The sequence below is a fragment of the Heptranchias perlo genome, chromosome 13 (genome assembly GCF_035084215.1).
Source record: "Heptranchias perlo isolate sHepPer1 chromosome 13, sHepPer1.hap1, whole genome shotgun sequence".
NCBI classification, from domain to species: Eukaryota; Metazoa; Chordata; class Chondrichthyes; order Hexanchiformes; family Hexanchidae; genus Heptranchias; species Heptranchias perlo.
This window is the reverse complement of record NC_090337.1, coordinates 10,805,523-10,819,127: the sequence shown is the minus strand read 5'-3', so window position 1 is coordinate 10,819,127 and position 13,605 is coordinate 10,805,523. Positions and strand designations below refer to the sequence as shown.

The window sequence follows — 13,605 nt, the reverse complement described above, 5'->3', positions numbered from 1 at the left end:
GACGACAATGAACCAGAGATACCAGGGGCAAATCCGGTGCTGATGGGTGCTGTCCAACTAAAAACTGGCAGCCTTCAAATGGAAAAATCTGACAGTGAGAGGGCCTCCTTTGGTGCCGTGATTCAGATTCATTTTTGGCCCAACGAGCTGTAAAAATTGCAGAGGAACTTATAAACTCATATACTCAGGAAAGCTTTAATTTAGTGTCTTTCTCTTGTCAGCCGTGGCTCGGCAGGTAGCGGTCAAAAGTTCAAGTATGACAGCCACTTTCACAACGAGGCAGCAGATGAGCGTAATAACCTGTAAATATAGATCTTAAAAAGGCTGGAAGGTGGTGCAAAGTCGTCCCCTTTGACCATCCCCTCACGTGACTGCCTTTTGAATTCATACTAGTGCACCTGCGGTTGTGGGGGGTGAATTCCAGCCAGCTTCCCCTTCAGAACCCCAACTGCACACAAGCCCTGGTGCCACCAGCGGCTGGTTCCCACAACCAGCTGGGCAGAGACTAAATTCATGCGAGCCCCCCACCCTCGTTCCTTTCAGAAAGACGAGGCCAGCATTGTCAGCTTGCCCACTCCCCTGCTGGGGACTTGTGATGGATTATTTTTACAGGGGCGCTTGCTGTCAGATCCTGAGCTCTGCCAGGAAACAACATCCAATCACGAGGCACGAAGCAAGCAGTTTATAAATAGGGGAAGCATGCCCGCTGGAATTGGCATTTTACCAGCAGGTGTCGTCTCCTCCCACCAGGAGGTTGGCATTAACCCAATGAGTCCCCAAGGGTTTAAAGGGAAATAAGTAACAATATATTGGTGTAGAATAGGCAGGATTAAGAACAAGGCGGATTTACCACAGATGAAGGTGATAGGAATTAAAATCACGCTGTGCAATTTTAGTAGCAAGTCCATTAACACGTCAATATTAAATTCCTTTATCTGCCATTACAATGAAGTAGTTTAATTGAAATGGGTTACAGTCTTAAAAAAAGTAGTGGACAGAGGAATTTGATTTGAAAACATTAATGTATTGTTGCTAATATCACACAGCACAATTTCTACCTAATGGTACAATTGCTATAAGGATATTTATTATCTAGTTTGTATTTTATTGGCACGAGTGAAGGCAGCCATTATGGTTCAAACCGTGATGATAGCCATTATGCTCAGTAATGGACCCAAAATAGTTGTGTAAAAATCATACCTCATGAGTGGATTAAGGCCACCTGCAGTATTACCGTACTCAGTCTATGACTGTTTGTTCATTTTTCAACTCGATGCAACTCTTCTACCATCATGATGATGAACCGCCAGTTGACTCTGATTATCAGGCGTGCCTTCGTATGGCATTCATAGGTCTGCTATTTGAATGGAAACATCACCCCATTTAAAATGGGAACGAAGCAATGCCATGCAACAACAGAAGTTTGAATTCACACGTCGCAAGCCGCTTCAGAAATAAGCATAAGGAAAACATGTGGCGATCCAGGAGGAAGATAGAAACAGAAGTAGGCCATTCAGCCCCTCGAACCTGTTCCGCCATTCAATGAGATCATGGCTGATCTGCATCTTAACTCCATCTTCCCGCCTTTGCTCCATATCCCTTGATGCCCCTATCCAACAAAAATCTATCGGTCTCAGACTCAAAATTGTCACTTGACCCCCAGCGTCCACAGCTTTTTGGGAGAGCGAGTTCCAGATTTCCACTACCCTACGCTTGATAAACAATTTGCATAGGCACACAAGGTATCTGTCGCGTGGTAAATGCATCGATGCACTGCTCATTAACTAATTTGGCATTTCTCCCCTGAGATGGTTTGGAGTGATCCAACTGCATAAATGTTCGCACTAAAAATCGTCTGGCTGGAATGTAGCAAGTAGAAGGAATTGAGCAAGAAATGAACCTAAGACCTACTTGCCTGATCTCCTGACCCCTGTTGCTTGCACTCTGGCAAGGACCATTGGACGTTCTAGCCAATATTTATTTTAAATAAGCATTTTTTCCCTAGAAATACAACACATTTTGCCATTTAGGCTTTGGGGTAGCTACAGCAAGGGTGGTTGATTTGAAGACAATGGATTAATGTAAGGAAATCTTAGATGCTGTAATGAGAAGATTGTAGGGTTGGTATTCTGAAAGGATGAAATCATACTGGTCAAAGGGTCTGCTTTATCAAACCTATCTTGCGATCGTTAAATGTCTGTTTCAACTGACCATTCTCCTCCCCCTCCTATTGTTTGACTCTATTTCGAAGACAAGTAAATGTTTTGAGGACAGATGCAAAGGCATCACTATCAAGTCTGCCATTTTACTTGACCATGGGCAAACCAGAGAGCTGTTGGAACCATCAATAGATGCCTTAAAATGTTAAATGTAAAAAAAAATGGCAAAATAAGAGTAAGAAGATATTAAAATACTCACATGCACATCTAGTCTTTCCTATCTTCTGTTTTCAGGTCTATCGGGCCTGTACTTCAAACATCCAAACGGTCACTGGAGGTATTTTTGTTTTGGTCACGCTGGTCTTCCAAATCCTTTTGATACAAGAATTTCCCTTTGTTAATCTACAACTGGATCAATTTAATTGTTTAAGTGAGTATGCCCAGGGAATTGGGTGGTGCAACAGATTAGCACCCTGCCCTTCATTCACTAGGGCTCGGTTTGTAGTCTAGACTGATGAGATGGAAATCTCCCCTCTGGTGTTGGAGAGGGCGTTAATTGAAATGAGTTTAGAGTCATTTCAACCAGCTTCTAGTGGACACAACTCCAAAACTGTTATATAGCTGTTCAATAAACTTATCTGAAATTAAGCGGAAGTTTTTCTTGCCAGTTTTAAAACACAACATTGAGTTCTATGGCAACTAAAATTGGAGGAGAAATGCCAAAAGGAATTAGATCAAAGAGAGTAAGTAGGCAGTGAAAGAATTGGGCACAAAAGACCACAAAAGGGATATGGATAAGGAAGGTCCATCTTTTATTTCATCCATCCAGAAAGAATCTGCAGCTACCTCGCAATCACGGCATCCACCTGTTTCTTAAATGATTTCAAAGTTTTTGACCCCGCTATCCTACCTGAAAGTCCATGCCAGTTGTTAATTAACCTTCGTGTGAAGATAAACACTTCCACGTTATTCACATAGAAGAAGAACTACTTTTTTGTTGAGTTAGCCAGAGCTGGAAAGTATCTGACCTCCCAAGTTCCCTCACTAAGGAACTTTTGTGGTTAAATATGGATCAGTAAATGGGGAATTAACTCTCCTTACAAGCTCTTCAGGCTTTGCACGTTTGGTAAGTTTAGCCGCAGCTCTTATTAAGTTGTTTCGTTTTACAAGATTGTGATACTGTTATCTATCCTGCCAAGAGATATTATAGTCTGGTCCTAATGAGGCCAGCTTCTTCTGTTCTAGCTGGATTTCAGCTCTGATATCCAAGACAACTGCATAGAATTCCACTGGTATGTTCTATCGGAGAAGACCTTGTCGGACATAGTCCAAGATCAGGTGGTTGGTACAGCTCTCGTAGCTCTACAGTTCAAGCTTTATTGGTCTTGCAACAGTCCATGTCTCCCTGTCCCAAAAGTTAGTGAGTTTTTCACCAGAATTGCTGACAGATTATATTCCTTTTTGAGAACTGGCTTCCCTTTTCTTCTTCAGGTTCCTGGAAGAATTTTCAAAATATACTGAAGGTGACAGAATCGAGAGCATATTTCTGACTTTTTCTTAATGAACGTTCAATGTGTGATTCTCAGTTTATTTACTGAAAGTATTTTAGGCTAAATCTTAAAGGGGTTTTTCCTAATGCCCTTTCATATGACTTTAATTAATCTTGAACACAAAATATTCAGACCAGGAGAAAAGGATCTTGCGATGTGGTTTAAATGTTTTATGCTGAAAATGTACATTGATGAAGGGGACTTTTCTGCCTGATTTTGAATTTGACGATTGTTTCTTGTCCTTTGATTATCTGACGAGTGGTATAACCGCAACCCCATATAATCCTTCAGCTGTGTTTTTTTCAATCTTATGTTTTAGATTGGTCACCATGCGACCAATTTAACTATAATTGGAACTTAACTGGCATGTGATAACCCACTTCAGGCATGTAACCCAGCCAGAGCTATGCATGTAATAATGGTTAGCTTGACTGGAGGGCTGGAGTCAAAGCAACATTCCAATACCATGGGGAGAACAAACTTGCATTAACATAGTCTCACATTGGGCCAGAATTTGCTGACAAAATAACGGCAAGGCTAATGGCGTTTGCTGTTACTTAAGCTTAAATGGTACAGCAACTTCAGGCGAGGGGCAGATGCGCGGTTAAATGTGAATATCCAAAAGTTGCTGGCCAAGTTGCCCTGCTCTGCCGTAAGCTTTGCGAAAATGGCATCACACCCTTACCCGCCCCGTATTTTTTAGGTGCTTGCTGTATTTGTCCATTAATTGCCCATTAAACTCGCCACAGAAAGGTAAGTCTTATCATTACAAGCATAAGTAGCCTTTTAACGAAGTGAAAAGTCTTAATGACTTCCAATCAACCTCTCTGGCACCAAAAATTTACTATTACAAGTGTGGAGTCTCATTCCTTCAGGTTTTGAATTTTTCAGAGTGATTGAAAAAATGTCAAATTTTTATTTTTTTTTTCTCTTACTTTTGCTTTCTGTCTCTTTTTTTTCTCTCTCTCTTAATCCAATTTTTCTTTCAATCTCTTTATTTTTCTTTCTGCACCTGATTTGACATTGAATTTACTCCCCTTTAATTCAGCCTCCTTCTCAGTACTTCCTGTGTTTATTTCCCAATCCTTAAATCTCATTGGTTAAGGAGATAGCCTGTTGCTTGCCCTGTTCACTCAGGTCCCAGATGCTGTGTTTCCCTCGCTGTGATGTTATCAGCAACTTTGTGGGCAAAAATGTTTCGAGGGGCAAGTCTAACTAACGGCAGACACCGTTAGATGCCCTGCCACTGCAAAATCAGAGCCTTTATGTCTCTCAGAAACATCTCAAAGTATTTCACACACAATGAATTAAGAGCATAAGAACATAAGAAATAAGAGCAGGAGTAGGCCGTATGGCCCCTCGAGCCTGCTCCGCCATTCGATAAGATCATGGCTGATCTTGGAAGTACAGTCACTGTCATCACATAAACGAATGCAGAAGCTGTTTTGCATACAGTGAAACCCCACAAACAGCAATAAAATGAATGACATGTTAATCTCGATATTTATTGGTGGTAGCGGTGGTTGATGATGGAATATTGACCAAGATTTTAAAAAAAACACATACTTTAAGGGATTACAGTTCTTCACCACAGGCAATGTCTAGGCTACCATTAGATCCATGGCATGTTTATCCTGAAAAACAATAATGCTTCCTGTAGCGACTCTCCAGTACTGGTTCCCAGGTCAATTAGCTGTAAAAAAACCCCCACCCTGTTTATATTGCAAGGCAGTGTCAACAGCAACGAGTCTGGTGTCATTTCCTGTTGAGACATGTCAGGACCTGGTTAACTGGTGTCATTCCCTGTTGAGACATGTCAGGACCTGGTTAACTGGTGTCATTCCCTGTTGAGACATGTCAGGACCTGGTTAACTGGTGTCATTCCCTGTTGAGACATGTCAGGACCTGGTTAACTGGTGTGATTTCCTGTTGAGACATGTCAGGACCTGGTTAACTGGTGTGATTTCCTGTTGAGACATGTCAGGACCTGGTTAACTGGTGTGATTTCCTGTTGAGACATGTCAGGAAATGGTTAACTGGTGTCATTCCCTGTTGAGACATGTCAGGAAATGGTTAACTGGGCTGATTCTGTTGAGACCTGTTCGTACTTGGTTAACTGTGTTATTTCGTCATGTTGCCTCACAAACTCGTGCCCACCTTTCCCGCAACTCCATGTTTGAATCCCTCCAATCAGCTTTCCACCCTTGCCGTAGTCCTGAAATGGCCCTTACCAAAGTCACAACTGTCATCCTATGTGATTGTGACAATGGTAAACTTTCCCTCTTCATCCTTCTCGAGCTGTCTGCAGCCTTTGACACGGTTGACCACACCATCCTCCTCCAATGCCTCTCCTCCGTCGTTCAGCTGGGCGGGACTGTGCTCTCCTGGTTCCATTCTTATCTATCCAGTCGTAGCCAGAGAATAACCTGCAATGCCTTCTCTTCCTGCTCATCCATTGTTACCTCTGGACTCCCTTGGCCCCCTTCTATTTCTCATCTACATGCTGCCTCTCGGCAACATCATCCGAAAACACGACATCAGGTTCCACATGTACGCTGACGACACCCAGCTCTACCTCACCACCTCCTCTCTCGACCCCTCACTGTTCCTGATTTTTCACACTGTTTGTCCGGCATCCAGTACTGGATGAGCAAAAATTTCCTCCAACTTAATATTTGGAAGCTAATATTTTCAGTCCCCGCCACAAACTCCATTCCCGAGCCACCGAATCCATCCCTCTCCCTGGCAACCATCTGAGGCTGAACCAGATTGTTCGCAACCTTGGCCTCCTATTTAATCCTGGGATGAGCTGTTGACTGCTCCATCACCAAGACCACCTACTTCAACCTCTGTAACATCGCCAGTTTCTATCCCTGCCTCAGCTCATCTGCATTTGAAACCCTCATCCATGCCTTTGTTACCTTAAGACTGGGCTATTCCAATGCTCCCCTAGCCAGCCTCCCATCTTCCACCTTCCATAAACATAAGCTCATCTAAAGTTCTGCTGCCTGTATCCTAATTCCCATCAGTCTGGCTATAGTGCTGAAGACTTGTGCTCCAGAACTAGCCGCGCCTCTATTCAAGCTGTTCCAGTACAGCTACAACACTGGCATCTACCCGACAATGTGGAAAATTGCACAGGTATGTCCTGTCCACAAAAAGCAGGACAAATCCAATCCGGCCAATTACTGCCCCATCAGTCTACTCTCAATCATCAGCAAAGTGATGGAAGGTATCTTCGACAGTGCTATCAAGCGGCACTTACTCAACAATAACCTGCTCACCGGTGCTCAGTTTGGGTTCCGCCAGGACCACTCGGCTCCAGACCTAATTACAGCCTTGGTCCAAACATGGATAAAAGAGCTGAATTCCAGAGGTGAGGTGAGAGTGACTGCCCTTGACATCAAGGCAACATTTGATCGAGTATGGCACCAAGGAGCTCCAGTACAATTGAAGTCAATGGGAATCAGGGGGAAAACTCTCCAATGGATGGAGTCATACCTAGCACAAAGGAAGATGGTAGTGGTTGTTGGAGGCCAATCATCTCAGCCCCAGGGCATTGCTGCAGGAGTTCCTCAGGGCAGTGTCCTAGGCTCAACCATCTTCAGCTGCTTCATCAATGACCTTCCCTCCATCATGAGGTCAGAAATGGGGATGTTCGCTGATGATTGCACAGTGTTCAGATCCATTCTCAACCCTTCAAATAATGAAGCAGCCCGAGCCTGCAGCAAGACCTGGACAACATCCAGGCTTGGGCTGATAAGTGGCAAGTAACATTCGCGCCAGACAAGTGCCAGGCAATGACCATCTCCAACAAGAGAGAGTCTAACCACCTCCCCTTGACATTCAACAGCATTACCATCGCCGAATCCCCCACCGTCAACATCCTGCGCATCACCATTGACCAGAAACTTAACTGGACCAGCCATATAAATACCGCGGCTATGAGAGCAGGTCAGAGGCTGGGTATTCTGCGGTGAGTGACTCACCTCCTGACTCCCCAAAGCCTTTCCATCATCTACAAGGCACAAGTCAGGAGTGTGATAGAATACTCTCCACTTGCTTGGATGAGTGCAGCTCCAACAACAATCAAGAAGCTCGACACCATCCAGGACAAAGAAGCCCGCTTGATTGGCACCCCATTCACCACCCTAAACATTCACTCCCTTCACCACTGGTGCACCGTGGCTGCAGTGTGTACCATCCACAGGATGCACTGCAGCAACTCGCCAAGGCTTCTTCGACAGCACTTCCCAAACCCGCGACCACTACCACCTAGAAGGATAAGGGCAGCAGGCACATGGGAACAACACCACCTGCACATTCCCCTCCAAGTCACACACCATCCCGACTTGGAAATATATCGCCGTTCCTTCATCGTTGCTGGGTCAAAATCCTGGAACTCCCTTCCTAACAGCACTGTGGGAGAACCGTCACCACACGGATTGCAACGGTTCAAGAAGGCGGCTCACCACCACCTTCTCAAGGGCAATTAGGGATGGGTAATAAATGCCGGCCTCGCCAGTGACGCCCACATCCCATGAACGCATAAAAAAAAAGTCCTGTTTACCCATCAACTCTGTACTCACTGACTTACACTGGCTCCCGGTCGGGGAATGCCTCGATTTTAATGGTCTCATCCTTGTTTTCAAAGCCCTCCATGGCCTCGCCGGTCCCTATCTCTGTAACCTCCTCCAGCTCTACAACCCTCCGTGATCTCTGTGCTTCTCCAATTCTGGCCTCCTACGTATCCCCGAATTTAATCGCTCTACCATTGGCGCCCGTGCCTTCAGCTGCCTGGGCCCTAAGCTCTGGAATTCTCTCCCTAAACCTCTCCACCTCTTGACCTCTCTCTCCTCCTTTAAGACACTGCTTAAAATCTACCTCTTTGACCAAGCTTTTGTTTCATAAGAGCCTCCTCCCTCCCCTCTTCATCTAACCCTATCAGCATATCCTTCTATTCCTTTCTCCCTCATGTGTTTATCTAGCTTCCCTTTAAATGCATCTATGCTATTCGCCTCAACTACTCCTTGTGGTAGCAAGTTCCACATTCTTATCATGCTTTGGGTAAAGAGGTTTCTCCTGAATTTTCTATTGGATTTATTAGTGACTACCTTATATTTATAGCTCCTAGTTTCGGTCTCCCCCGCAAGTGGAAACATCTTCTCTACGTCTACCCTATCAAACCCTTTTATAATCTCAGGTCACGCCTCAGTCTTCTCTTTTCTAGAGAAAAGAGCCCCAGCCTGCTCAATCTTTCCTGATAGGTATCACCTCTTAGTTCTGGTATCATCCTAGTAAATCATTTTGCACCTTCTCCATTGCCTCTGTATCCTTTTTATATTATGGTGACCAGAACTGTTCACAGTACTCCAAGAGTGGTCTAACCAAAGTTCTATACAAGTTTAACATAGCTTCTCTGCTTTTCTATTCTATCCCTCTGGAAATGAACCCCAGAACTTGGTTTGCTTTTTTTATGGCCTTATTAACCAGCGTCACTACTTTTAGTGATTTGAGTATCTGCACCCCCAGGTCCCTCTGCTCCTCTACTCCATTTAGACTCTTATTATCCGAGCAGTAAGTGGCCCCCTCATCCTTCCTACCAAAATGTAATCCCTCACACTTATCTATATTGAAATTCATTTGCCAATTACGCACCCATTCTGCGATTTTATTAACGCCTTCCTGTATTTTGACGCAGTCCTCCTCAGTATTAACCATACCCTTAATTTGGTGTTGTGCACAAATTTTGAAATTGTACTTCCGATTCCCGAGTCCAAAATCATTAATGTAAATACTAAACAACCATGGTCCCAGCACCGATCCTTGTGGAATGCCACTTCCCATCTTTTGCCAGACTGAGTAACTACCTTTAACTTCTACTCTCTGTTTTCTGTTTTGTAGCCAGCTTGCTATCCATTCTGCTACTTGTCTCTTGACTCCACATGCTCTGACCTTAGTCATGAGTCGACTATGCGGTACCTTATCGAAGGCCTTTTGAAAATCCAAATATATTACATCTACTACATTACCCTTGTCTACTCTTTCTGTTACTTCTTCAAAGAATTCAATAAGGTTGGTTAAGCATGACCTTCCCTTATGAAATCTGTGCTGACTATTCTTTATTATATTTTTGGTTTCTAGATGTTTTTCTATTACGTCTTTGAGCAAGGATTCCATTATCTTTCCTACCACTGATATTAAGCTAACTGGTCTATAGATCTCTGGAGTGGTTCTATCTCCCTTTTTAAATATAGTAATCACATTAGCTGTCGGCCAGTCCTCTGGCACTATTCCCTTTTCTAATGAACTTTTATATATATGTAATAGAGCCTCTGCTACCTCTTCTCTAACTTCTTTTAATATTCGTGGATGCAATCCATCCAGACCAGGGGTTTTTATCCTCTCTAAGTTTGATTAGTTTATCAATTATCTCCCCGCTTTCTATCTTAAATGTCTTTACAACTTTTTTGATCTCTTCTTCGAATGTTATGCCCAACTTATTAGTCTCCCTGGTAAATGCTGAGGCAAAGTAATTATTCAATATTTCTGCCATTTTGCTGTCATTACCTGTGAGTTTATCGTGTGTATCCCTTAGTGGCCCTGTCCTTATCTTGATTTTCCTTTTGTTATTTATGTGTCTGTACTTTACTATTCTTTTTATATTCCTTAATAATTTAATTTTGTAGTTTCTCTTTGTTTTTTAACTTCTTTCCTAACATTTTCCTTTTCCCTTTTGTCATCCTCTCCTTTGTTCTCTATGTACTTAGAGTTTGCCTTTTACTTTAGTTTCAATTTTGCCCTTATTTCTTTATTCACCCATGGTGTATCATTACTGGCTAGTTTGTTCTTGATTTTTAGTGGGATATACTTCTCCTGATCACCATTTGAAATGTTTCCCACTGCTGTTCTTTTTATTTGTTTATCAGTAATTTTTTCTATTTTATTTTCCCTAGTTGGAAAAAAGCTGATTTTCCCCTGAAAATCAGCTTTTTTCCAACTCATTACTTTGGTCTTTATCTTACTTACGTCCTTCTCAATCTTAGAGCAGCCCATTGGCCTTTCAGCCCACCGAGTCCAGCGCGGACTCAATGGGCCGAATGGCCTCCTTCTGTGCTGTAACATTTCTATGATTCTATGATTCTATGATTTAGCTTAAATCTTATTATGTTGTGATTGCTATTGCCTAGATGTTCCCCCATGCTTACTTCTCTTATCTGTTCTGGTTCATTTCCCATTACTAGATCCAGCAGTGCTTCCTCTCTTGTTGGGCTCATTACATACTGGGTAAGAAAGGAGTCCTGCACATTGTAAAAACTCCATTCCCTGTACCCCTTTACCTACCTCTTGTCAGTTTATTTGGGGATAGTTAAAATCGCCCATGATTATTATTCTATGTCCTTTAGTCATTTCACCTATTTGCTCATATATTTCTTCCTCCACCTCCTTTCCACTATTAGGTGGTCTGTAGCATGCCCCTATTATTGTGATCAATCCCTTATCTTTTATTTCGATCCATATGGATTCTGTTTCTATCCTTCTGTTAGTTACGTCCCTTTTTTCTACTGCCATTATGTTATCTCTAATTAGTATACCTACTGCAGCCCCCTTCTTCCTTCCCTATCCTTTCTAGGTGAGGTGTTTGAGGTGTTATGACCTGCAATATTTAGTTGCCAGTCCTGTTCTTTATGTAGTCATGTTTCAGTTATTCCTACTACATCTGGTTGCTTGCTACGAATTATTGCCTCCAGTTCCTCCATTTTATTTTGGAGGACATTGCTGTCCCGGCAGTTTAATTCATCTTTAATAGTTATTCCTTTTACTTTATTTTTAACAGTCTTTTTGTTATTCTGCTTTGTAACTGTATTTATTCCTTGACCATTTATGTAATCATTATTCCTTACTCTGGTCTGATCTTCACACTTATCTCCTGTTTCTTTTATCTTTAGGCTTTTGTTATTGTTACGAGATTCCCTCTCCCCATCTTGTTAGTTTAAAACCTTATGCACCGCCCTATTTTCCTTTCCGCCAGGTCTCTGGTCCCATTCCGGTTCAGGTGGAGCCCATCCCAGCAGTGCAGCGCCTTCTGGTTAGCTGGTGTGTTTCTGTTGGAGGACATAGAAAGTCTGGTGAAATGGGCAGACACATGGCAGATGAAATTTAAGGCAGAGAAGTATGAAGTGGTTCATTTTGGCAGGAAGAATGAGGGGAGGCAATATAAACTAAACGGTACAATTTTGAAAGGGGGTGCAGGAACAGAGAGTCCTGGGAGTGTACGTACACAAATCTTTGAAGATGGCAGGAGAAGTTGAGAAGGCTGTTAAAAAAGTCTATGGGATCCTAGACTTTATTAATAGAGGCATAAAGTACAAAAGCAAGGAGATAATGCTAACCTTTATAAAACACTGGTTAGGACCCAGCTGGAGTTGTTTTTCCAATTCTGGGCACTTCACTTTAGGAAGGATGTCAAGGCCGTAGAGAGGGTGCAGAAAAGATTTACTAGAATGGTACCAGGGATGAGGGACTTCATCTACGTGTAGAGATTGGAGAATCTGGGATTGTTCTTCTTGGAGCAGAGAAGGTTAAGAGGAGATTTGATTGTGCTGTATCATTCTATGATTCTATGATTCTATGACATGTCAGATCATAGTTAACTGGTGTGATTTCCTGTTGCAACAGGACAGGACCTGGCTAACTGGTGTGTTCCTGTTGAGACAGATCAGGACATGGGTAACTGGTGTGTTTTCCTGTTAAGACTTGTCATGACATGGTTAACTTGCATGATTTCCTGTTGAGACAGGTCAGAACCTGGTTAACTGGTGTGATTTCATGTCAGGACCTGGTTGATTGGTGTGATTTCCTGTTGAGACATGTCAGGACCTGGTTAATTGGTGTGATTTCCTGTTGAGACATGTCAGGACCTGGTTAACTGGTGTGATTTCCTGTTGAGTCATTTCAGGACATGGTTAACTGGTGTGTTTCAATTGCATCATGCTAAACCTGATGAGATTAAATGGTTAGATAATGAATTGCAACACCAGCATTGGGCAGACTTCCCCTTGAGTGAATCAACAAAATTTTTATATCCCACACTAATGCACATACAAACTGGAAACTCTTGCACAATACAACAGACCAATTAGCTCCTCATTACCCCAGTGAAGTTGTCCTCAACCATAATTGGCACCAAATGCTCTTCCCCCGGAGATATCAGGGGAATACTAAACCCTTGGGTGGAGAGTTCATGTCTGACTTTCCCTTTCATTATCTTCCTTCATCATAATACCTCTAATTTACCACCCCCTGAATCACTGCCTCTAGTTTTATTTCATCTTCTCTCTTACTCTTTCCAACCTTTGTAGTGTATAGCACTTTCGGCCTTTATCCTTTCTTTCACCTAGACTTCTCAATTTAAAAAATGCAAGATAGTTAGATCACAGTTACAGAAAGGCATTAATGGCAAAAACTCTCAACGATCACTGATAGTCACCCATTTTTTTAATAGCTCACAGCAGGGTTGTCAACACTATGGTCCTAGGCTCACATACAGCCCCTGAGCCCTGGCAATCTGGCTCTCAAAAGCCAGGCAAATCAGTGTGCTTATGTTTCTTATTTGTTGGTTTTGTCATGTTTGAATTTCATAGGCCTGGAGGTTTGGAAGAGGCTATTTTTTTTTAATTTCTGTTGCCTCATTGGTGGCTGAATCCTAAAGTAGGAGACCGCGATCTGTTAGCATCAGCGTCTTGAAATAAAAGCAAATTCATGGGAATGTTGATATGATCTTTATGGGGTTGATTTAAACCCCCATTGGGATTCTGGCAGGAAACCATGGGAGTCGGTTAGCTTCCCACCGTGCGGAGCAGAATGAAGTGGCCGGAAACTGGCAGGAGGCCTCA

At 42.8% G+C, this 13,605-nt stretch overlaps 1 protein-coding gene across 2 annotated transcripts in view; it reads left to right on the top strand.

Annotated features, from left to right (window-relative positions):
* mbnl1 (muscleblind-like splicing regulator 1) overlaps positions 1–13,605 on the top strand; it is a 580,601-nt gene that overhangs the window by 75,116 nt on the left and 491,880 nt on the right. The gene's annotated exons all lie outside the window — the stretch shown is intronic.